This window comes from Silene latifolia, chromosome 11 (genome assembly GCF_048544455.1).
Source record: "Silene latifolia isolate original U9 population chromosome 11, ASM4854445v1, whole genome shotgun sequence".
NCBI classification, from domain to species: Eukaryota; Viridiplantae; Streptophyta; class Magnoliopsida; order Caryophyllales; family Caryophyllaceae; genus Silene; species Silene latifolia.
The window spans coordinates 55,449,389-55,474,008 of NC_133536.1; positions in this window are offsets into that span (position 1 = coordinate 55,449,389).

Below are 24,620 nucleotides of genomic sequence, written 5' to 3' on the forward strand. Positions count from 1 at the left end.
ATGAGTCTATAAGTGAGAAAGTTTTTATACCTTCGGGAGAGTCTGTATCTTGTGGGAGGTTGTTTAGAGATGTGTCTATGATAGTTGGGCAAGTTGATCTACCTGTAGATTTGCTAGAGTTTCCTCTTAACGGTTTTGAGATGATAGTCGGGATGGATTGGCTGGGAAAGTATAAAGCTAAGATAGTCTGTCACCAAAAGAAAGTGTCTTTGAGAGGGCCTAAGGATGTTAGTGTGTCTTATCGTGGGTTTTTAGTCAAACCCAAAGTTAAGTTGATTGCAGCTATCACGTTGAAGTCTTATCTGAGGAAGGGATGTCCTTTGATCTTGTGCCATGTGAGAGATGACCGGATAGAGAGTCCGACAGTTGACGAGATACCGGTGGTGGGAGAGTTTGCCGATGTTTTTCCTGACGAGATTCAGGGGTTGCCACCGAAGAGGGAGATAGATTTCACCGTTGAGTTGAAACCGGGGACGGGGCCAATCTCTAAGGCACCGTACCGGATGGGTCCTAAAGAGATGGAGGAGCTCAGGAAGCAGTTAGATGATCTGATAGAGAAGGGATACATTAGACCTAGTGTATCGTCGTGGGGAGCACCAGTTCTATTCGTGAAGAAGAAGGATGGGAGTTTGAGGTTATGCATAGTTTACAGAGAGCTGAACCGAGTGACGGTGAAGAACAAGTATCCTTTGCCAAGGATAGATGTCCTGTTTGATCAGTTGAGTGGTGCATCAGTCTTTTCCAAGATTGATTTGAGGTCGGGGTACCATCAGGTGAAGATTAGAGAGGTGGACATACCAAAGACAGCTTTCACGTCGAGGTATGGTCACTATGAGTATGTAGTGATGCCGTTTGGGTTATCTAATACACCGGCCGTGTTTATGGATTTGATGAACAGAATCTTCAGACAGTTTTTGGACAAGTTCGTGGTGGTGTTCATCGATGACATCTTAGTCCACTCTAAGACTAAGGAAGAGCATGAGGAGCATCTGAGGATCGTGTTGCAGACGTTGAGGGACCATGAGTTGTATGCTAAACTGTCCAAGTGTGAGTTCTGGTTGGAGAAAGTTGCTTTTCTGGGGCATGTGATCTCTAAGGAGGGAGTAGTTGTGGATCCGGCAAAGATTGAGGCAGTGACAAAGTGGGAAGCACCAAAGAATGTCGCTGAGATTAGGAGTTTCTTGGGTTTAGCTGGATACTACAGACGGTTCGTGAAAGATTTCTCCAAGATAGCTAGACCTATGACAGCGTTGATGAGGAAAGAGAACAGGTTTCGTTGGGACGAGAGTTGTGAAAAGGCGTTCCAAACATTAAAGGAGCGTTTGACCACAGCTCCTATCTTAGCATTGCCTGAAGGGATCGAGAACTTTGAGGTTTATACAGATGCCTCAAAGAATGGGTTGGGATGCGTGTTGATGCAGAACGGTAAGGTGATTGCCTATGCTTCTAGGCAATTGAAGCCGTATGAGGAGAACTACCCTACACATGATCTAGAGTTGGGTGCGGTGGTGTTTGCTCTCAAGATTTGGAGACATTACCTTTATGGGGCGACCTTTAAGGTATTTTCTGATCACAAGAGTCTCAAGTACATCTTCACTCAAAAGGAGTTGAACATGAGACAGAGGAGGTGGATGGAGCTGATTGACGATTATGACATGGATATTATCTACCATGAAGGGAAAGTCAATGTCGTTGCAGATGCTTTGAGTAGGAAGAGTGTACACTCCCTGTGTACAGCTCTATCTTTGATGAGGTTGAGAGACGAGGTGGGGAGGTTTGGGATACATATGATTCATAGAGGAGATGCTGTGGGAGATTTGACAGTGCAGCCTGAAATTTATGACGATATTCGAGGTAAACAAGCTTTGGATCCTAAGATGGTTGAGTGGAGAGCTGGAGTAGAGAAAGGGACAGTGTCCCGATTTTCTATTCACACAGATGGTAGTTTGAGGTTTGATGGTAGGTGGTGTGTCCCTAATGATGAGGAGCTGAAAAAGACAATCATGAGAGAGGCACATTGTACACCATATTCAGTACATCCAGGCGGAGACAAGCTATACAAGGACTTGAAAAACACGTTTTGGTGGCCTGGGATGAAGAAAGAAACAGCTGAGTTTGTGGCCCGTTGTTTGACATGCCAGAGAGTTAAAGGGGAACAGCGACGACCACAAGGCAAGATTCAGTCTTTGGAGGTACCTGAGTGGAAGTGGGAATCCATTTCCATGGATTTTATCGTGGGTTTACCAAAGAGTCAACAGGGTAATAACATGATATGGGTGATAGTGGATCGATTGACCAAGTCAGCTCACTTTGTTCCAATGAAAGATACATGGACTAAAGCACAATTGGCTATGGCTTATCGAAAGAATGTGCTTAAGTTACATGGAGTCCCTAAGGACATAGTGTCTGACAGAGATGCGAGGTTTATATCACGGTTTTGGAAAGAGTTGCAGGAATCTTTGGGTACAACTTTGAAGATGAGTACAGCTTTTCATCCTGCGACAGACGGTCAGACTGAGAGAACAATCAAAACTCTTGAGGATATGTTACGAGCTTGTGTGATGGACTTTGATGGTAGCTGGGAATAGAGGTTGGATTTGATAGAGTTTTCTTACAACAACAGCTATCACACTAGCATTGGCATGGCACCGTTTGAGGCTTTGTACGGGAGGAGATGCAGGAGTCCGATTTGTTGGGACGACAGTGCTGAGGCAGTAGTTCTAGGACCAGAGATGGTACATGAGATGATTGAACAGATTAAGATGATCAGGGAACGGATGAGAGCAAAGCGGCTCGGGGATCGAAAAAGAGTTATGCGGATCTACATCGCCGGGATATAGAGTTTCAGGTTGGGGATAAGGTTCTTCTGAAAGTGTCTCCTATGCGTGGTGTTATGAGATTTGGGAAGAAGGGCAAGCTGAGTCAGAAGTTCATCGGTCCTTATGAGATCTTAGAGCGAGTTGGGGAGGTTGCTTACCGTCTGGCCTTACCTGCTGCTTTAGAGAGAGTGCATAATGTGTTTCATGTGTCGCAGCTGCGGAAGTATGTGAGTGACCCGTCACATGTGTTAGAGGCAGAGAGCATAGAACTAGATGAGTCTTTATCATATCTTGAGGTACCTAAGCAGATCCTTGACCGGAAGGTTAGGAAGACCAGGAGTGGTGAGACAGTGTTGCTTAAGATCCTTTGGTCTAACCACGAGACAGAGGAAGCTATATGGGAGGCAGAGGAGATCATGAGAGAGCGCTACCCTTTCCATTTTGAGCAGGTATGTTTGGTTACGAGGACGTAACCTTGTTTCTTTTAGGGGGGTAGGAGATGATCGCAAAGAGTTTTTAAGAGTTTTTATACCCTTTTTATGTTGTGTCGGTATAGTTGTTGTCGTTGAGTCGGGTTGAGTTTGAGTTAGTAACAAGTTTTTGTGTTGAGTTTGTTTTGAATGTTGAGTCGGGAGTGTTGTAGTATGAGTTTTGGTTTTGTGTTGGTTTGAACTTCGGGGACAAAGTTCTTTTTAAGGAGGGAAGACTGTAATACTCCGTATTTATGAGTCTTGGGGTACTCTATCGAGTAAGCCTTACTCTGTCGAGTAAGGGAGTTTTGCGAAATAAAATAGTTTCTGACCTGTTGGGTACTCGATCGAGTAACTACGATACTCGATCGAGTAGGGGGGTACTCGATCGAGTACCTGGGCTACTCGATCGAGTTGCCGGTTTACGGGGGTTGTTTTCTCGGGTTTTGTTAATTATGCGATTAAGGTATATAATCTTTTCGTCATTCATTCTAATCACGTTTCTAAAACCTAAATCACTGTGAGGAGAGAAAGCAAACTACGTTCATCACCTTAATCGCATTGTTAACAAATCCTGGAGCTTGGAAGGTCGGATTTCACTTGTCTTTACACCGTTGTAATCCTTGCGTCGAGGGTAAGATCTTTATACCGTTTTTATTGTATTTCGTCAAAGTTAGTTAAAACCTAATATGGGGAATTGGGGATTTTGTTGTGTTATGTACATAGTAGTAATTATGTGCTTGTATAATTAGGAGGAGGATTCGTAGAGGAAGCTTTTTGACTTCTGCTGTGAGATCGTCTGACAATTGTGCTTTCCAGGTAGGGTTTCCCTACTCAGTATTACTTACATGTGATGTGGTGTTGTGCTGTAATTAGTATAAATGGTTGATTCAGACGATGTAGTGATTGTGATTGTGATTGTTTGTCTGTGGTTCACGAGATGCGTTCTCGGCTGAGTGGAGTCACTTGCGGGAGTGGCTTCACGCCCTAGTTTTGCCCTTCGTGGAACCCGCCACGGAAGGGGATGTGCACATTAATGGGACAGGGTTATCGCTCGGTATGATGAGCGGGGCTTAGGTGGGAACGGCTGCGGTCCCCCACTGGCAAGGCTGGTCCAGTGGACAGTCGGAGATGGAGATGGAGTGGAGTGCTTGATCATATATGATTGTTTGAGTTGTGTTAGTTACTGTATTGTTGATTATACCTCTTGTGTAAATAGTACTGACCCCGGTGAATGTTTTGAAAACCTGCGGTGATCCATTCGGGGATGGTGAGCAGATATTGAGCAGGTATGACATTAGTACTGGGATAGCTGGGATTGCCACGATCAGATGATAGAAGTCTTTCGCTGTAGTTTAGCAATTTTCAGATACATTTCAGTTAGTTCAGTAGACAGCCGTTTTGAGAACATGTATTAGTATTTGGTTTGGTTTTTGGATTGTACCCTTTCGCTAAAGTATTACTATTTAAATATCGTTTCATTATTATTTATTTGATTATCATTGCCTCGGGTAACCGAGATGGTAACATCCTTATACCTGAGTGGTCCTGGTAAGGCACTTGGAGTATGGGGGTGTTACAGGCTACCCCTCTTCTTATAACTGCTTTGATTGGGGAAGCGGGAATCGTGATCGTCTTCCCGTTGAAGGGGACCCTGATCTTTTGGTGGAGCGTTGAGGTGACCGCCTTGACGGCGTGAATCCAGGGACGTCCCAGGAGCATGTTGAAGGACGCGTCGATGTCGACTACTTGAAAACTGGTTTGTCTTTCTAGTGGCCCGGGTGCGACGGTCAAAGTGACTAGCCCAGCGACCTTACGACGAGTGCCGTCGTAGGCACGTACTCCTTGATTTGTTGGGATCAAATCAGATTCCTTAATACCCAGCCTGTGGGCAGTTTTGAGAGGAATGACATTTACGGCGGAATCGTCATCCACGAGGACCATTGGTATATTCTTTTGGAGGCATTGCACGATGATGTACAGGGCCAGGTTATGATTAGCTCCGAACAGGAGGATATCCTCGTCGGAGAAGACGACCGGGTTGCTCAGATCAGGGGCGTCTCTCGCCATGTGTGCCCCTATTTCTTTTGGGGAAGAGGTGGAGGGCACGGTTAATTTTCCCAAGGCCTGCAGCAAGGCCTGTCGATGCTCAAAAGACGTTGCGATCAGTTGCCAAATTGAGATTTCGGCTTTTGCTTTCTGGACCTGTTTCAGGATTGAGTTCTCAGGAGCCTTTGGATGGGTGTCCACTTCTGGGACGACTTGGTCATTCGTTGTTGGAACGACCGCTGGGTTGCTCGGATTCTGATAGGGACGTCCGGACCGGGTGAGATGTCCGATTTCCTTCATCCGCTTCTCCTTCCATGGGAGGATATAGACATCCTCAACATCATCCCTCCATATGCCGTTAATTTCAGAGTCTCGAGGATACCTTGGAGGGGTATTCCTCGGTGGGTAGTTCTTGTGGAGAATATTTTTGTGAGGGCGATTTTTATGGGGGTAGTTATTTTGAGGGTAGTTATTTTGAGGGTGATTATTTTGAAGGTGATTTTCGTGAGGTCTATGCCAGAATGGTCGCGGGAGCAATCCATCCAGGGGTGGGTAGTTTTGAATGCTTGGGGAATTCTCCCTTAGGCGCGGTGTTGGGGGATTGAAGATGAGTCGACGGTAGGCGTCGTCGAGCCGGGTGATTCTTTCAGAGAGGCTGGCTATGGCCTCTTCAACTTGTTGAAACATAGTGAGCATGGTGGCAACACTAAACACAAACACTTCGTCTGAAGGATCCTTTTCCAGAACATTCACCTCGTCGTCAATCGGCAAGATGAGGTGAGAGCAGTCTAGGGTCGGCTCATCGTCATAGATGGCGTGAATTCCCAAATGATTCGTCTTGTTGTTCGGCTTAGTTGGTGGGGGTATAGGCAAATCTCCCTGTTGGAATATGTGTCCTCCGACAATAATGCGATCACGACTGTTGATCATGATGATCACATGTTTAAATCTCATTTTTTAAAGAATACAATTGGGAAGTATTTTTACTATCAACTGGTCAACATATATCGGTAATGATTGGCTGACTAGAGTTTGACATTACTGTCGTGCGACGGTGGTGATCAGTTAATCCCCTAGGTCATACCTATAGGGCGACACTCTTAATTGATCATTTAATTAATCGTATAATGTTACGAGTTAATTAAATTACTTGAAAATTAACGGACGAGTTGATTTTTAAATATGTTAAAAATACATAACAAATTTATGTTACATATGACATGTAACATATTGACAATTGACACAAATAATATGGATTCCATATTATCCATATGTGCCGAAAATATGAGGAAGATTAGGCAAATATTAAGTTATTTTTATTAGTGGTAAACAACATGATTACCTACTAAAACTAGCCTTGCATACCTATTGCTCATTGTGAAGAACAACTAGGGCATGCATTGGCTCTTTTGTACCTCCTCTCCCAACCGGTTTTGGGGAAGAAAACCCTTGTGGTTTTTCTTATTATTTTGCTTAATATTCACTTAGATAGAGACTAGTGATTATTATTCATTCATCACACTAAAACAAGAGTTTTTAGAAAGAGAAAAATCACCTTCCATTCTCCTCTCTCTCAACCGGTTTTGAGAGCAAAAACCAAATATTTTTGGGTCAATTTTTCTCACAAAATTAATATTATCTAGTATACATTATATTAATTTTATTAAGAGTGTGCTTTGGGTATTAATCCTTGGGAGAGATCCTACACTTGGGTCTTTGTTCATCCAAAAGGAAAGCTCAAGAACAAAAGAGAAGGAGATCTCTTTTGTGCCCATATGAACCGAAATTCCAATGTAAGGATGAATGTTTCTTCTTTATTCTGTTAAATAGTTTGCATGCACAAGATCACTTGTTAATTTTATGACAAATTAAAATGGAACATATATGAATATGTTAGTATATAGATCTACTTTTCCTTCAATCGGTATCAAGAGCCATGGTTGTTTGCATGCAAATCGGTTAAAAGTTTTTCCGAGTTATAAAGATTAACATATAAAACTTGTATAATTTGTGTTATTATGATATATCACGAAATTAATTCATGCATGTTAAAATTTCTGGTCCTAAAATGTTTTAGGATATTTTGGTTAAATTTACGGATTTTTATTGTTCATATTATACAATAATGGCATTTAAATATGATTTTATGAGTAAAAATGTCATTTTCGGTCTAAAATTAGCTATACTTCATATTTTCCAGTGATTTTTGGATATGTTGTCACTTATATTATTTTGAGATAACCTGTACATTTTCATAATTTTTGGACTTCTTATGCTCGAAAAATGGATTTTTCATTATTAAATTCGGATTTAGGTGAAAAATAGGTTAATATGATATAAATTTCGAATCTGGTCATAGAAATTTAGTATGTTGTCACATGAAATTTTACAAGATGTGTGTAAAATAATAGGCTATAGTGAAGTCTTTTTGCATGATTTATGGATTTTTGAAGAAAAATAGCATAAATAGTGACATTATTAGTGAAAAATTAATAAAACATAATCTATGACTAAGGAAAAACGTTATATGTTGCATTTTATTATCTTTTTCAGATCTAAAATTGAAAAATTGATGTATATAATTTTTCACATGTTTTTATGATTATTTTAGTTAAAACCGATAAACCGCAACATTGTTTTTCCGGAAAAATTAGAAATTTTTAACCTAAGGTTTTGAACATTATGAGTGTCATGGTATTTTTCCAGAATGTTCATGAGTTTAAATTTCAAATTTTGAATTTATTTGAAATTTTGTGATTTATTTGAAGTTTATAGCTTATTTTTGTAATTTTAAGTCCATTAATGAACAAATTTTATAAATATGAGTTAATTATGGTCAAATAATTAGTGAAGACTAAATTTTGAGTCCTAAGAGGTTAGGGTAATTAACTTATGCATAAATATGAATTTATGTAATTTTTTGTGATTGTAAAATGTTGAAATCACGCAAATCCGTAAAAACCGAGTAATGTACGATATTGGCTAATTAAAGGCGATATAGCATAAAATTGGGCATGTTCATACATATTATAATGCTGCATTTTCTTTATGATTGTCATAATTTTAATTTATGTAATTTTGAAATTATGTAATTTTTACTTAGTATGGCCTTAGATTTTAATTGGTACTTCCCGGAATGTATGGGAATATCGATTCGGTTGTAATTTTATTGTGATCTCGTATCACCGTTTTGTAATTTAATAGATTTATTTTATTTTAGTTACAAATGTATAATAGGAAATTATGTAATTTGCTATGTAATTTAATTTATCTCGGAGTTCCCAAAGACGGATTTTTTCAAGATGGCGATACATAAAGACGGTGTTACCTCGAGATGCGTGCCACAACCGAAGTTCAAGGGACCAATGGAGTTGGTTTCCGAATATGTAATAGTTAAATAGTTTTTCTATTTTAGGAAGGCCATACTAGGATTTATTTTATGTTTGCATTTTATTTATATGTCACATGCATCGCTAAATCGCCATAACTAAAACATGCATCCTCATCTCATCGAGTTTATCGACCGTGTCAATTAGAATTATCGTAGTTCACCGCTTTAGTTCACTTAAAACGTGATAGATAATAAATTGACATGACCTCTCGCTAAAACAATTAATTGAGACATAGCCTTACCAAATAGTAGAAACCATGAAAACCTATTTCGCGAGGGAGTGCACTCGGCCCTAACCGGGGTACAAACCTTGTTACGTAGGGGAAGTGGGTGATGAATGTTAATCCACCGAGTTCATGTTAATGAGGGTTTCATCGGCCATACCGTGCCCAAGTTGATGTGGATTTGGATCATGGACACATTTATTCGAAATTTGGATTGAACTCAACAAAAGTTTTTCGATAAGGGTTTCATCGGCCATACCGTGCCCTTGTCGGATGTGTTTTGGGCTATAGATAATTATTAGAGTAACTTTATCGACCAAGAGTTCTAAAAGTAGAATCGATTAAAACGTTAATCCACCGAGTTATATTGATAAGGGTTTCATCGGCCATACCGTGCCCAAGTTAATATGAATTTGGATCTTGGAATCATTTATGATAGTTGGGTAGAGGTCACTATATAAATGTTCATATCTTGTTAATATTTTACAAGTATGATTTAAAAAGACAAATGTTAATATTTCCTTTTCCTCCATATTTGTAGTTCTTTACAATGAATCCATCAAACTCTACCGCACCGATAACTATTGAGTCTTACCACAATATTTTTGACGACGTTTACTCCAACAATGATTTCGACACTACTAGAGAAATTCATTTTGGGATAGGTTCGGATGGAAACCTTAACTTCATCACTTCTTCTAAACCACCTACTACTACTAGACCTCGTGTGAGTCCGTCTCAGAAAGACTACCTCATACAATCTATAGGGTCTTTGTCTCTGGAAGATATAGATGCCAAAACTAGTGGGAGCTCAAGCAATCAAGTTCTTGCTTCTAAGGGCAAAAGGTTCAAGAAGAAGGGAAAGAAAATCAAAAACTTCAAGCAAGTTAATGATGAATGCCATTATTGTTATGGCATGGGACATTGGCTTAGGAATTGTCCCGTATATTTGCGAAATATAAGGGAAGGAATCATCACTCCAAAAGGTAAAATTCCTAAGGAAATTTATGTTATTGATATAAATTATACTTCCACTACGACATGGGTACTAGATACCGGTTGTGGTTCTCACCTTTGTAATCATTTACAGGGTTTAACAGACGTGAAGAGGCTTAGCAAGGGAGATGTGGATCTACGCCTTGGAAATGGAGCTCGGGTAGCGGCCGAATCCAAAGGAACTTATGTTTTAGCTTTGCCTAATGGATTTGAGTTGTATTTACATAATTGTTTTTATGTGCCTACACTCTCTAAAAACATTATTTCAATTGCTATGCTAGACATAGACGGTTTTTGTTTTGTCATTAAGAACAATCGTTGTACTATTTCTAGGAACGACTTGGTTATAGGCCAAGCTTCCTCTATCAATGGCATTTACATTTTAGAGACCTCAAATCAAACTAATGATATCTATAACATTCAATCAAAGAAACTCAAATCAAGTGACCCAAGTGAAGCGTTCATTTGGCATTGTCGATTAGGTCACATAAACGAGAATCGCATCAAAAGATTAATTTCGACTAATGTGATTACACCATTTGATTATCAATCATATGGTACATGCGAATATTGCCTACTTGGCAAAATGACTCGTAATCCTTTTAGTGGTAAAGGGACACGAGCTAGTGAACTATTAGGACTCATACACACCGATGTATGTGGACCAATGAGTATCACCGCTCGTAGAAATTATGACTACTTTATAACATTCACCGACGACTTGAGTAGACATGGGTATGTCTATTTAATGAAACATAAGAGTGAAGCGTTTGAGAAATTCAAGGAATTTCAAAACAAGGTAGAGAACCAATTAGACAACAAGATAAAAGCACTACGTTCCGATCGTGGTGGAGAATATCTTAGCCTTGAATTCGATTCACACTTGAAAGGTTGTGGTATTATATCACAACTTTCTCCACCTGGAACACCACAACTCAATGGTGTTGCCGAAAGGATAAATCGAACTCTACTTGATATGGTTCGATCCATGATGAGTCAAACCGAGTTACCGAACTCGTTTTGGGGATTTGCAATTCAAACCGCAATTAGATCTTTGAACAATAGTCCCACTAAATCCACCGAGAAGACTCCACATGAAATGTGGACGGGAAAAGTTCCCAATATATCCTATATGAGGATTTGGGGATGTGATGCTTACGTCAAAACTAAGAATGACAACAAGCTTGCCCCAAGATCCGAAAAATGCACCTTTGTAGGTTACCCCTCGGATTCTCGAGGATACTACTTCTACAAACCTCAAGAAAACAAAGTGTTTGTGTCTTGCGAGGCTGTCTTCTTAGAAAGTCAATTCATTTCTAAGAGACAGAGTGGGAGAAATTTTGAACTTGACGAAGTTCAAGAGCCACAAACCGAGAAAGAGACGCAAGAAGATGTTCCTTCGTCGTTTAACAAGGTTGTACCTCCTCTACTACGAAGAACGAGTCGAGTAATTTGCCATCCCGATCGATATGTGGGACTTATCGAGGAAGATGGAACACTCGATGTGTTGCTTATGGAAAGTGACGAGCCCGCCACCTACAAGGCCGCAATCTCTAGTCCAAATTCCTCCTTATGGCTTGAAGCCATGAAGTCCGAAATGGATTCTATGCATGAAAACCAAGTTTGGGACTTGGTAGATTTGCCTAAAGAGGCAAGACCCCTTCAATGCAAATGGATATTCAAAGTCAAAAATGGCATAGAAGGACATGATGATGTCTACAAAGCTAGGCTAGTGGCAAAAGGATTTACCCAAATCCAAGGTCTCCATTATGATGAGACCTTCGCCCCCGTAGCCATGCTAAGATCCATATGGATTTTGTTAGCGATTGCCGCATTTCATGATTATGAAATATGGCAAATGGATGTCAAAACCGCTTTTCTAAATGGGCATTTAGAAGAGGAGGTGTACATGATACAACCCGAAGGTTTTGTTGATTCTAAAAATCCTAACAAAGTGTGCAAGCTAAAGAGATCCATTTATGGTCTTAAGCAAGCATCTAGAAGTTGGAATCATCGATTTAATCACGTGATAAAAGAGAATGGTTTCACTCGAAATGTTGAGGAACCATGTTTATACATGAAATTCAGTGGGAGCAATGTTGTGTTCCTAATCTTGTATGTCGATGACATACTACTCATTGGAAATGATATTCCGATGTTGTCTTCTGTTAAGAAGTGGTTAGTTAACCACTTCCAAATGAAGGATTTAGGAGAAGCACAACGCATATTAGGTATCCGGATCCATAGAGATAGATCCAAGAGGATATTGGCACTAAGTCAAGAGTCTTATGTTGATAAGATTCTTCGACGGTTCAGCATGGACAAATCTAAAAGGGGATTGGTACCTATGGTAATCGGGACGATATTGAGCAAGACTCAATCTCCCTCCGAACCCCATGATGTTGAACGCATGAAGACGATCCCTTATGCTTCCGCTGTTGGATCAATCATGTATGCCATGATATGCACACGTCCTGATGTCTCGTATGCCTTGAGCATGACGAGTAGATATCAAGGAAATCCAGGTGAGAGTCACTGGATAGCCGTCAAGAACATCCTTAAGTACTTGAGAAGAACTAAGGATTCTATCCTAGTGTTTGGAGGAGACACTGAGTTGCGTGTTAATGGATACACGGACTCAAGTTTTCAAACAGATAGAGATGACTTGAAATCACAAGCTGGTTTCGTTTTTATGCTCAATGGTGGTGCCGTAAGCTGGAGAAGCTTCAAGGAAGTCAGAATCGCGGATTCTACAACGGAGGTGAGTACATTGCAAAGATCGAAGTCGCTGCTAAGGAAGCTGTGTGGATCAGGCAATTCACGGAAGGTCTAAAAGTAGTACCTACCGCCAATGATCCCATCACTCTCTATTGTGATAATAGTGGGACGATCTTCCAAGCTAAGGACCCGAAGTCTAGTAATAGATCTAGACATGTACTTAGAAAATATCATGTAATAAGAGATTTCATTGAAAGAAAGGAAATTGCGATTTGTAAGGTTGGGACGGATGACAACATAGCCGATCCGCTCACCAAGCCTTTATCGCAGGCTAAACATGATGGACATATGGCGTCCATGGGACTTAAACGTGTACCAAGTCTATGTTAGATTTTGAAATGAAATAAAAGTGTTGTTTTTGTTCATGTTCATAATCACATTTGTCTTTTATCTTAATTTATACATTGTTACATCCAAACGGGTTGTAATGACAATTGAACCCCGTTAAAGTGAACACGGATTAACATAGTATTTGCCCATAGTCACTTGTATGAGGTTACGTCTCGAAGTGACTAGAGTGTGATGCGATTGATGACAAGTTCAAGTGCCATAGAGTCATGTGAGATGACTAGTCGATCACATAGGCAGACTGTTAGGAACGTTTTGTCGGGCCTTATGACCGCTTATAGAGTTCTGGCAAATTTATATAGCCTGGTCGTGGCGAGAGCTACTATAGTATTCAAATGAGTCGATTCTTTTGACTAAAGACTATTCGCCTAAGATGGCACAGTTTCAGATTAACTTTGATTTGTGTTACTACGACCTTCGTAAATGGGGTCAAATGGGCATATTTTGGGTTATGATGGTTGTGGCTACTCGAAGGGAATGAGTGCGATAGGAATTGTCCACCCCTAGTCAGGGTTATAACAATATCTCAGGGCCACTCGAGGAGTAATGAACTGGAAATGCGTGGCCACGCTCGGATTGTATCCATGGTAGATAAATCCGGTCAATCAGTTATTCTCCAGATCGAGGAAACCACTCTCGATATGATCACTTGCAAGTACGACCTGAAAGACACCTTGCATTGAGTGGGAGGTAGTAATAGGACAAGAGAATTGGTGACGCACACTTGTCGAGGACAAGGGGGAGATTGTTGGAATATGTGTCCTCCGACAATAATGCGATCACGACTGTTGATCATGATGATCACATGTTTAAATCTCATTTTTTAAAGAATACAATTGGGAAGTATTTTTACTATCAATTGGTCAACATATATCGGTAATGATTGGCTGACTAGAGTTTGACATTACTGTCGTGCGACGGTGGTGATCAGTTGATCCCCTAGGTCATACCTATAGGGCGACACTCTTAATTGATCATTTAATTAATCGTATAATGTTACGAGTTAATTAAATTACTTGAAAATTAACGGACGATTTTGGAAGTAAAATTTACGTATCACATTGAAATTGATTAATATGAGATACGGTCTGAGTAATCGAATTGTATCATTACTCAGATGAAATTATTGTTTAAGAAAACAATTAAATTTGAATGGATTGTTATAAATACAAATTGTTGTGATTTATAAATGGTAAAATATTTTGGTACAAGTAATTATGTCGATTTTTGTATATGACGTATTTTTATTAATACGTTGATTTTTAAATATGTTAAAAATACATAACAAATTTATGTTACATATGACATGTAACATATTGACAATTGACAAAAATAATATGGATTCCATATTATCCATATGTGCCGAAAATATGAGGAAGATTAGGCAAATATTAAGTTATTTTTATTAGTGGTAAACAACATGATTACCTACTAAAACTAGCCTTGCATACCTATTGCTCATTGTGAAGAACAACTAGGGCATGCATTGACTCTTTTGTACCTCCTCTCCCAACCGGTTTTGGGGAAGAAAACCCTTGTGGTTTTTCTTATTATTTTGCTTAATATTCACTTAGATAGAGACTAGTGATTATTATTCATTCATCACACTAAAACAAGAGTTTTTAGAAAGAGAAAAATCACCTTCCATTCTCCTCTCTCTCAACCGGTTTTGAGAGCAAAAACCAAATATTTTTGGGTCAATTTTTCTCACAAAATTAATATTATCTAGTATACATTATATTAATTTTATTAAGAGTGTGCTTTGGGTATTAATCTTTGGGAGAGATCCTACACTTGGGTCTTTGTTCATCCAAAAGGAAAGCTCAAGAACAAAAGAGAAGGAGATCTCTTTTGTGCCCATATGAACCGAAATTCCAATGTAAGGATGAATGTTTCTTCTTTATTTTGTTAAATAGTTTGCATGCATAAGATCACTTGTTAATTTTATGACAAATTAAAATGGAACATATATGAATATGTTAGTATATAGATCTACTTTTCCTTCACTCCCTTCTCAATCATGTCTTAAATGAGGTGCTTGAGTTTGAAGCAATTTTCGGTATCATGCCCTTTCCCTCGATGATACTGGCAGTAGGCGTTAGGGTTCCAAAATAGGGACTTCTTGGCGTCGGCCGGGTCCGGGGTTTGCCCGATCAGTTGTAACTTCCCTTGATCCATGAGCCTTTTCAAGGCACTTGCATAAGTCGACCCTATGTTGGTGAACACTCTCTGGGGGCGTTCAGTTTTCTTGGCAGATGGTTCGATGAGGTTAACCTCATCAATCTTGTTTGTCTGACCGTAAGGGCGAGATCCGGTTGAGGTGGATCCTTGATAACCCCTGCCAGTGGTCTTTGCTAAGACACCCTTTCGGAGGTCGTCCTCAATATGTGTCCCCAGATTCTGCAGATCTTGAAAAGTTTTGATATTCTGATACCTCAGTAGGTTGGCATAAACCGGGCGGAGGTTGTTGACAAATTTTTCCACCAGCGTTAATTCACTCGGCTTACTGACCAACTGAGTACTCACCCTCCTCCAGCGGGTTATGAACTCAGTGAATCCTTCCTTGTCATTTTGGGTTAACACCTCGAGAGTACGGGTGTTGGCCTGGATTTCGACGTTGTTGGCATACTGTTTGGCAAACTCAACTGTGATCTCATCTCAAGTGGTAAGGTTTTTCGGGTCCAAGGAGTAGTACCATTGGCGAGGAATCGGCTCCAGAGAGGATGGGAAGGTCCGGGTAAAGAGCTCCTGTTTGACCCCCTTAATGGCCATGTAGTCTTTGACAGCACGGATGTGGTTGAGTGGATCCTCCACTCCCTTGAACTTAGGCACGTCAGTCAGGGTGAAGTTTTCAGGTAACTGGTCCCCAACAGGTTCGAACCTTCGGTTATTTTCAAGGTGGATATTGTTACCTCGGGCTAGGAGCTGTTCTTCCAAGAGTTTCAGCCTCTTCTCAATTTTAGTCAGAGGTGGGGTATTATGTTCCCCAATTTCCTTGTTCTCGAGGGCGTCGATACGGGGCTCGATCCAGAGTGACCTTAAGAGCGGTAAGCAGGCTGGCTAGCTGATCAGTTGTGATATCTCTGTTGTTATCATTGTTGTTGTGGTTGACATACGAAGTTGAAGACGGGGCCATGGCTCTGAGGCAGAAAAATGGCTCACATTACAACTCAATCCGACACGGTTCCAAGACTGAACGCAGACAACACAAAGGACGAGACAAATATCGACTCAACAAGACGGGGTGACCGTGTGTGGTCCCCCGGTGCTGACTCGATTTATGACGTGACGGTGTTTGACCGAACCTTTGACACGAGTCCAATCATGACGGTGTGACGTCATTGGACAGGTCTCGTGGTGAGACGACTCATAAGTAAAGACCCATAAGTACGTTTGCTTTGACTCGATAGACACGAGGCAGAACTGGAATGGTGGACTGAAGTTTTCGAAAATAGGAATTTCCAAAAAGATTCATTTGTCGCTTTAATGGGCGGCTTCCGAAGATAGAGATCTCCGCAAGTCGATCAGTTGAAAGGGTTGTCTTAAGTTTATTTGCAAAAGACGGTTTGAGTTTAAGTCGGCTCGAAAAACAGTATGTTGCTTCCCAAGACGGTTTTGAAATTCAAAATTGTATGTTTTGAAAATCGAGTTTGAAATGTTTGAAAAGGTCTCGGGGACGGTGCATGGTCCTCGGGATCCCGAAAGTGTCTCGAGAAAAGGGTGTGTGCTTTTCTCGGGTTTTGAAAGAGAGCCATTGTCGGCGCGAAACGGGTTAAAATCCGTGTCTAGACGCGGCGATTATAACGGCGTAAAAAGGTGATTTGGAATGGTTATACAAAACCAGGTTTGAAAAATCATCATTACGACGGCCTAGAAAGGCGTGTTGAAATGGTTATACAAAACCGGGTTTGAAAATCATCATTACGACGGCCTAGAGAGGCGTGTTGAAATGGTTATACAAAACCGGGTTTGAAAAATCGTCATTACGACGGCCTAGAAAGGCGTGTTGAAGTGGTTATACAAAACCGGGTTTGAAAAATCGTCATTACGACGGCCTAGAAAGGCGTGTTGAAATGGTTATACAAAACCGGGTTTGAAAAATCGTCATTACGACGGCCTAGAAAGGCGTGTTGAAATGGTTATACAAAACCGGGTTTGAAAAATCGTCATTACGACGGCCTAGAAAGGCGTGCATCGGTCGGCGAAAGACCGAGGTTTGAAATGGCCATTATAACGGCGCGAAAAGGGTGTTTTTGAAAGTTTGAAAATGACACGGAAGGACTTATGATCAGATAGCACATAAGCACTCACAGTTCATTATATTATGCATTATGCTGACACGGGTTTTGGCTTAGAAGGGTGGGTTACACACCAAGCAATCAAACCCCGATTTGCGAGAGGGATACCAATCCAAACAAAATGTGTAAGGAGGGTGCCCTAGCCTCGTGCTCGAAAGTGATGAAAGCTCTTTGACGAAACAGAAATGTGTAACGTCAATGGTATGCTTGACTCAATCGGGATTCGAAACGCGGGGATGAGAAAACTCACGCCGACGAGATGAGCCAATTGGTCGAAAAGGGTTAGGTTGTGGGCCCGGACAAGGAAACCCGACCGTGACCGTAATATCAATTAATGCATTCCAACCAAGACCTTATTCGAGTCTCACCATCTAGGGATCACAAAGACGTAAGTGTCCTAGTACTCCCCAGCGGAGTCGCCAATCTGTGGACATGGGCCACGTCTCGGTCTGTGGATTTGGGCCACCTACCAATCCGTAGTCACGGGCCACCTGCACGCCAAGCCAATCTGTGGATATGCAGCGGTCTTTTGAAAGCCACGCTCGGCGGCGTAAAAATGCTTTCGACCGGATCGTTTTAGATCGGTCGGTTTCGTCTCGGTAAGAGTCTCGAAACGATTAGAGATGTTCGGAGTCGCCACCAAGCATTTGTGGGATGCCTGGAACCCGTTCGAATTCCACTTTATACCTCGGTCAAATCGAAGCACAAAGCAGCATTTGACATAGGTACTAAAGATAAGGAAATCGTCCCTCTTTAGCATCCTATCTCTAGAATGACTCTCGTACGCCCTGTATAAGGTCGTCCACTATCCAAAGTTTCTGAGTAAGAGGTGAAGGTACGTATTGGGAAGCCCTTTAATCAGACACCCAATCCCGCCCGCGTTTAGCGGCCTCTACTGATCGATCTTGGTTGGTTGAATGCAAAAGTTGATAAAATGGTTTAAATGCATGAATGCGCATCCAATGATTTAAACCTAACATGTGAGAGCTTTCTAAGTCGGTTGATTTAATCCAAGTATCAAGTATAAGATGTCGAGTTGGATTAATGGATGATTTGTATGCAAGACGGAAATTAAACATCCATTTACCGTGTTAGGTTTAGGGTGCATAACATGATCCATTTGTCTTAGTAAGGCATTTTGCAAATATGGTTTTGAATAATCGAATAGTCATATGATCCGTCCTATATCCAGGTTAACCGGAGTCGGGATCGTCCTAGACTAATCTGCCGAAGGGAACAGCCCTGTACTGCACGGCTATAAGAGGCGCGAGCCAGCCGGCGGTGTAAGGGGCCTCCCTCTGGTTTTTAAAATGAGAAATGGGGAGCCTGTTTAGGTGCGGGTTAGCCCACGGTTTATGTGCCGTGTTCTGACCTTTTAGAAAACGTTATAAAACGTGTTAAAAATAGGTATTTGAACCCGGTTGATTTGAAAGGGTCGTTTAGACCGCATTTGTTGGTTTGAAGAACTAGACTCGAATAATCATCATTATTTGATAATATTCGGTGTCGGGTTCGATTTGACAAACTTGATATGAATAGTTTTGAAAAATGATTATGGACTAATTGTTTTAAGTCCATTTTGAATGTAATTAGTCGATACTCGTCATCGTACCCGGGTTAAAATCCGGCATGGTATGTAGAACCAAGGATGATTTTGTGTTGGTGACTAATATGTTTGTTTGAAAATGTGAAGAAATGAAATAAAAGGCTTTAAAATACCTTCTAAATGTCATTAACCAAATATTATCACCGAAACATGGATTTAACCGTCATGGTATGAGGAACCAAGGGTGAAAATGCTTTATGGTTAAAACATGTGAAATGAAACAAAAATGTTTCAAAAATACTTGAAATGATAAAAACCGATTACAAATATGAAAAATGGATTAAGGGAAATGACGAGAACAAACACGGTTGATTTCTGGTCTGAATACCCCACTTAGGCGCGAGCTAGTTGGTGACCTAAGGGGCTTCTGCCTCAGACCAAAAATCAGTTTTGGCTCGTTTATTCCATGTTTTGGTTCATGTTATGCATGTTTTAGCATGTTAGAGTCATGAAACAAATGAAAACATAATAAAAGAGGATTTTTACACCCTCATACTTACATGTTTGGTTATGGCGAGTGACCGACGTAAGTGTAACAACTCGTTTGATCGGAAAAAACTCGGTTTAAAACCGTTTTGGTAAGTAAAAGAGTGTTTTAAAAGTTTAGTGATGGTGTAGTGGTCGAAGTGGTCGGTCAAGTGGTTTAATGCACGATGACGGTACCAAACAATGTGTAAGGCTCGTGTTTACGATCGGTAGGTCATAAATACGCGTCGGATTGTGACTTAAGAAGTCGAGTCGAGAATTTTAAGGGAGAAAAGAGGGGGCGGACACTCGCGTAAGTCTCAAATGGGTGGCATTTGAGGGGTATTTATAGGAGAATGAGTGGTTGTGTGAGTTTTGAGCGACGTGGCCACCTGGGCTGCTCAAAGAGGCGCGAGCCACGTCGCGGGTCTTCGAGCTGTGTTGTCGCTTTCACAACAAACGCAATCATGATTTGTTCTATCCTAGGATTTGTAGTCATATGTTTGGTACTTGACCAAACATAAATCTGGGAAATCTTAGCATAGAAGGCTTTGAGATATTTTATTTTTGTGGTTGACTCGGTTTGACTCGTTGTTGGAGTCGGGATTTGAATTTTTGAGTCGGTTTTTGGTCCGGTGTCGGTTTTGACTCTAGTTAGTGTCATTGCGACCCCGTCGTCGTGCATTAAACACTCCAGGTATTTTTGAAATGTTTTGAGATGTTATATTTTCGAAATCGTTTTAAGTTTTCCGACGTAAAGTTGTACACAAACTGTCGATCAAACGCTGCGATTTCAAAACATGTTGTAGTCCGATTATCATCGGGTGTTTGTTGGAGTCTCAGCAGATACCGGGTATCTACAGTGGTATATAGTGAACTAATGGAGACATGTCGCGACGTGGATTTGTAGATACTGACTAAGTTTGGAAATTTGTGTTATCAAGAGGTGAAACTAACGTGTGATTTCCTTGGGCAATTAACGGTATAAAATGAATTTTGATTTTTAGAGATGTAAAAAGGGAGATGCAATTGTTTGAACAAGTAAACGTTGATTCTATGGATGGATTGGTGGCAAGGGTGAGTGATAGCATAATAAGAGAATATTTATGGTAAGAAAGAATGGGATGATATCGATATAAAATAATGAGATGTGAGTTTTGGAGCAATGAGAAGGTAACCGGAGCACTCGAGAGTTAGATAGAAATAATGAAGAGTTGAATGGTTAGTTGATTTTGTCGAGTGTAAAAGAAAAGAATGAGGGGAGTAAAACTAGGAAAATGTTCACCGAGGTTATGTGATATAAAAGTAAGGAATCGTCGAGATGTATGATACTATCATGAGGATTTGAGTTAACAGTTATATAGGAGTTCCAGGACGACATGATAATCATGAGTTTCGAGGAATTAAGTAAAGTAAAAGTTGGGTAAAGAATTTGCACGATATGAGATCTTGGTGGTGAGTCGGGTGACGATACAATTAAGGATGGAATTGGGAAGAATGTTGAGGTAATTTTGTTGATGGATTTGATGTTCGTTATTTGGGATGTTAACCAAAAATAGGAAAGAAATTGTGATATTTAGAGATGAGTGTAAGAGGCTTGATGTCCGAACGATGGTAGGGTTGAAGGGTTGTCACTTATGGTTAAGAGTGATGATAAATAGAAAAAAAATGGCCATTCTAAAGGGGTTGATTTTATAGAGACCCGATTGATGAGTACGGTTGTGAGGAAGTATGAGGTGTGGTCTTAGGAGGCGGTTGCTAGTAGTTGAGTACTAGTTGAATAGTTATTCTTGACAGGAGGTGATGGTTATGCGAATGGGGAAATATGTTATGAGGGGCATATGAGTTAAGCTCGGGCGACAGATAACCTTTGTTGAGTGGTAACTTACGTGATCAGGATTGACTAGTTGGATGTGATTATGGGTCTAAGATGTATATAAATGTTTGTGTGAGGTTGTGACCTCACGAGAAGCGGTATGGTATGATAGTTATAATGTTGTTATCTGAATGTTCTGTAATATATGTTGGATACGGTAACTTAATGGAATGATGACCAAAAGTGATAGTTTGGGTGGTCTGACATGATTGGTTATACTTGCATGTGTATTCATGATATATGTTTATTCCGTGAAAAGGTATGGATGGTATGCATGAGATTCTTTTCTGTTATTCCGTATGATATATGGTGTTGTGATCTAGTAAAGCAGTCTTGAGTAAGTTTTTCTTGTCCGAGATGTTATATTGAGTCAGTGTTTATGTAATTGTGTATGTTGTGATGTCCATCGGTGTGGTTGTGGTGCCTCGGGTGGTGATCCGGGCACGGTACTTAGTGTTGTGATGCGGGTATTTTCGCACTGCGGTGTGGCTGTTGGTGGCGGTGTTGCGATGCCGTCACCGGTTGTGGTGGAGTAGGCGAGATGATTATGATACGATTTTTCGAAAGTACATACCAGTTAAACCTAGATTGTTGTTTTGTTTGCTGCTGTTCCTTGTGAGTTTTGGTTGAACATGTAGACTGTTGTTTTGTTTGTTGATGTTTCTTACCAGTTTTAGCTTGGGTGTGAGGGTAGAGTATAATATGGAAGAGAGTTGTGTATGTCTTATTATTGTCATGGTATAGTGATTTTATGTTGATGGGACACAGTTGCGAGAGGTTGTTACAGTATTTTTGATCTTGTTTTAAGATGAGGAATCGGTAGACATAGTCATGGCAAGTGATTTGTGGAACATTTGTTGTACTGATCTGGACGCTGCAGGTGGTTCATAATCAGATTTTGGGACAGTGAGTGTAGGGTGTTGGGAATTGGTGTCATGTTAAGTTATGTATGAGTTTTGCGGTAATGAAAGAAAAGAACTTGAGGATCTAGTGTGAGTGTATGTAACAAGTGTGGATCGTGAGTTATGCTTTTGGCGATGGGAGTTTTATATAGTTCATATAGAAAGGTATGTCATGTTGCGGTAATGTGGAAGAGTTGAAGTTTTGGGTTAAGCTAAAGATTTTGAGGTATAGGTTAGGTGGTGTGACGAGTGAATTGAAGTATGAGAATTGTTTAAGTAAGAGAGCCTTGGATATATGCATGGCGAGTGTTTAGAGTATAGGTGGTTATTTTTGACACGCGGTGGTGATGAGGATAATGAGAAGATATAGCTAGGATCTAGTATTAGTGAGTTACGAGGACGTAACATTTATCTTAAGAGGAGTAGGATGCGACAAAGAGAGTTTAATGGTTGTACAGGTTGTAGTAGATTTGGAAGTTTGAGTCTTGATGTAGAATAAAAGATTGATTCGTGTTGTGGTTGATTTTATTAAAGGTCATGACCGTGCTTGTAGTAGTGTGATGTCTAGGAGTGCGAGAATATTTCAATAGTGTTGACAGTTGAATGATGATGATTATGAGTTCGATAGTTTTGACAGTTGGAAGATAATGTCATGAGTGTGAGTAAACTTCGGGGACGAAGTTCCTTTTAAGGGTGGTAGAATGTAACATTCCGTTTGATGTTTATGAATGTCTTGATATTGGATTTTCTAGTGGATAATATGTTAGTGAAACGGAGCTAGCAGCGTTAGTGGATGGTAGTTGGTAGTGTATGGAGTTAGTGTTGGGAGAGTCTATGTTGTAGTTGATACGATATCGTGAGCCATGTTGGGGAGGTAGGAATAGTTGGTGGAGTTGGTGTTAAGAGTTCATGTTTTATAGGTTGGGGTTTTGTTTTGAGTTCTTAGTTGCGTTGTTGTGTCTTGGTCGAGTTAGTATGTTTGTTTTTATGTATGGGTTGAACTTCGGGGACGAAGTTCCTTTTAAGGAGGGAAGACTGTAATATTACGATTTTATGAGTCTTTGGGTACTCTATCGAATGGGGCTTACTCTGTCGAGTAAGTATATTTTGGTAAACGAAACAGTGTTTTGTCTGTAGGGTACTCGATCGAGTAGCCTTGGCACACGATCGAGTAAGCGGCACTCGATCGAGTATGTTACTTAATCGATCGAGTAAGTTGTTTATCGGGTAATATTTTGACGGGTTTTGTTAATAATGCGAATTAATATATATAATACGCCGTTATCTTTTATAAACACTTTTAGAAACCTAATACACTCAAAAGAGATTGCAAACTACGTTGTTCTCTCCATTCGCATTATTGGCAAATCCCGGAGCTAGAGAGGTCGGATTTCGTTGTTCTTTGCATCATAGTGATCCTTGCGTCAAGAGTAAGATCCACGTACCATTTTTATAGCATTTGGTTGACTTTGTTTAAACCCTAATTTTGGGAATTGGGGATTTGTATGATTTGTGGTGTTAGTAGTGATTGTATGATTATGTGACTAGGAGGAGGATTCGTAGAAGAAAGATTTTTAGACAGCTGCTAGATCGTCTGCTGTTGGTGTTGCATTCCAGGTCGGGTATTCCCTACTCAGTATTAGTTACATGATATGTGTGGTGATTGTGCTGTAGATAGTGATTGTTGATTGATTCAGACGGTTGTGATTGTATATTGTTGATTGATTTAGGCGGTTGTGATTGTATATTGTTGATTGATTCAGACGGCTGTTGATTTGGGTGTTGTGGTTATTGTTTATCTGTCTGTGTTTTTCGGGGTACGTCCCTGGCTGAGTGGAGTCACTTGCGGGAGTGGCTTCACGCCCTTGATTCGCGTCCTGTGGAACCCGCCACAGGGGGGATGTGCACATTAATGAATATGGGTTTATCGCTCGATGGAGATGAGCGGGGCTTAGGTGGGAACGGCTGCGGTCCCCCACTGGTGGCGAGGAGTAACCTGTTGCGATGGGTATCTGCGGTGGCTACACACTTTAGTGTGTAGTCGATTGTGTGGAGATTGGAGATAGAGACCGGGGTTGTGTTGAGTGTTTGAACTGTTTGTGTACTTGTTTCATTGTGGCTTTGTTTTTGTGTAATTAGTATCGACCCCGTTTAAATGTTTTAAAATCGTGGTGATCCATTCGGGGGTGGTGAGCAGTTATTGAGCAGGTACGAGCTGATGCGTATGGGATAACTGGGAGGAGTCACCACGATGCAGTTTAGAAGTCTTTCGCTGTGTTTGATAGTTTTATAGTATTTTGATAGTAGACCGTTTTAGAGAACTTGTATCTCTTTATCAGTTTTGGTTTTTGGCATGTAATCACATTAAACGTTATTTACTATTTAAATTATGTTTCTT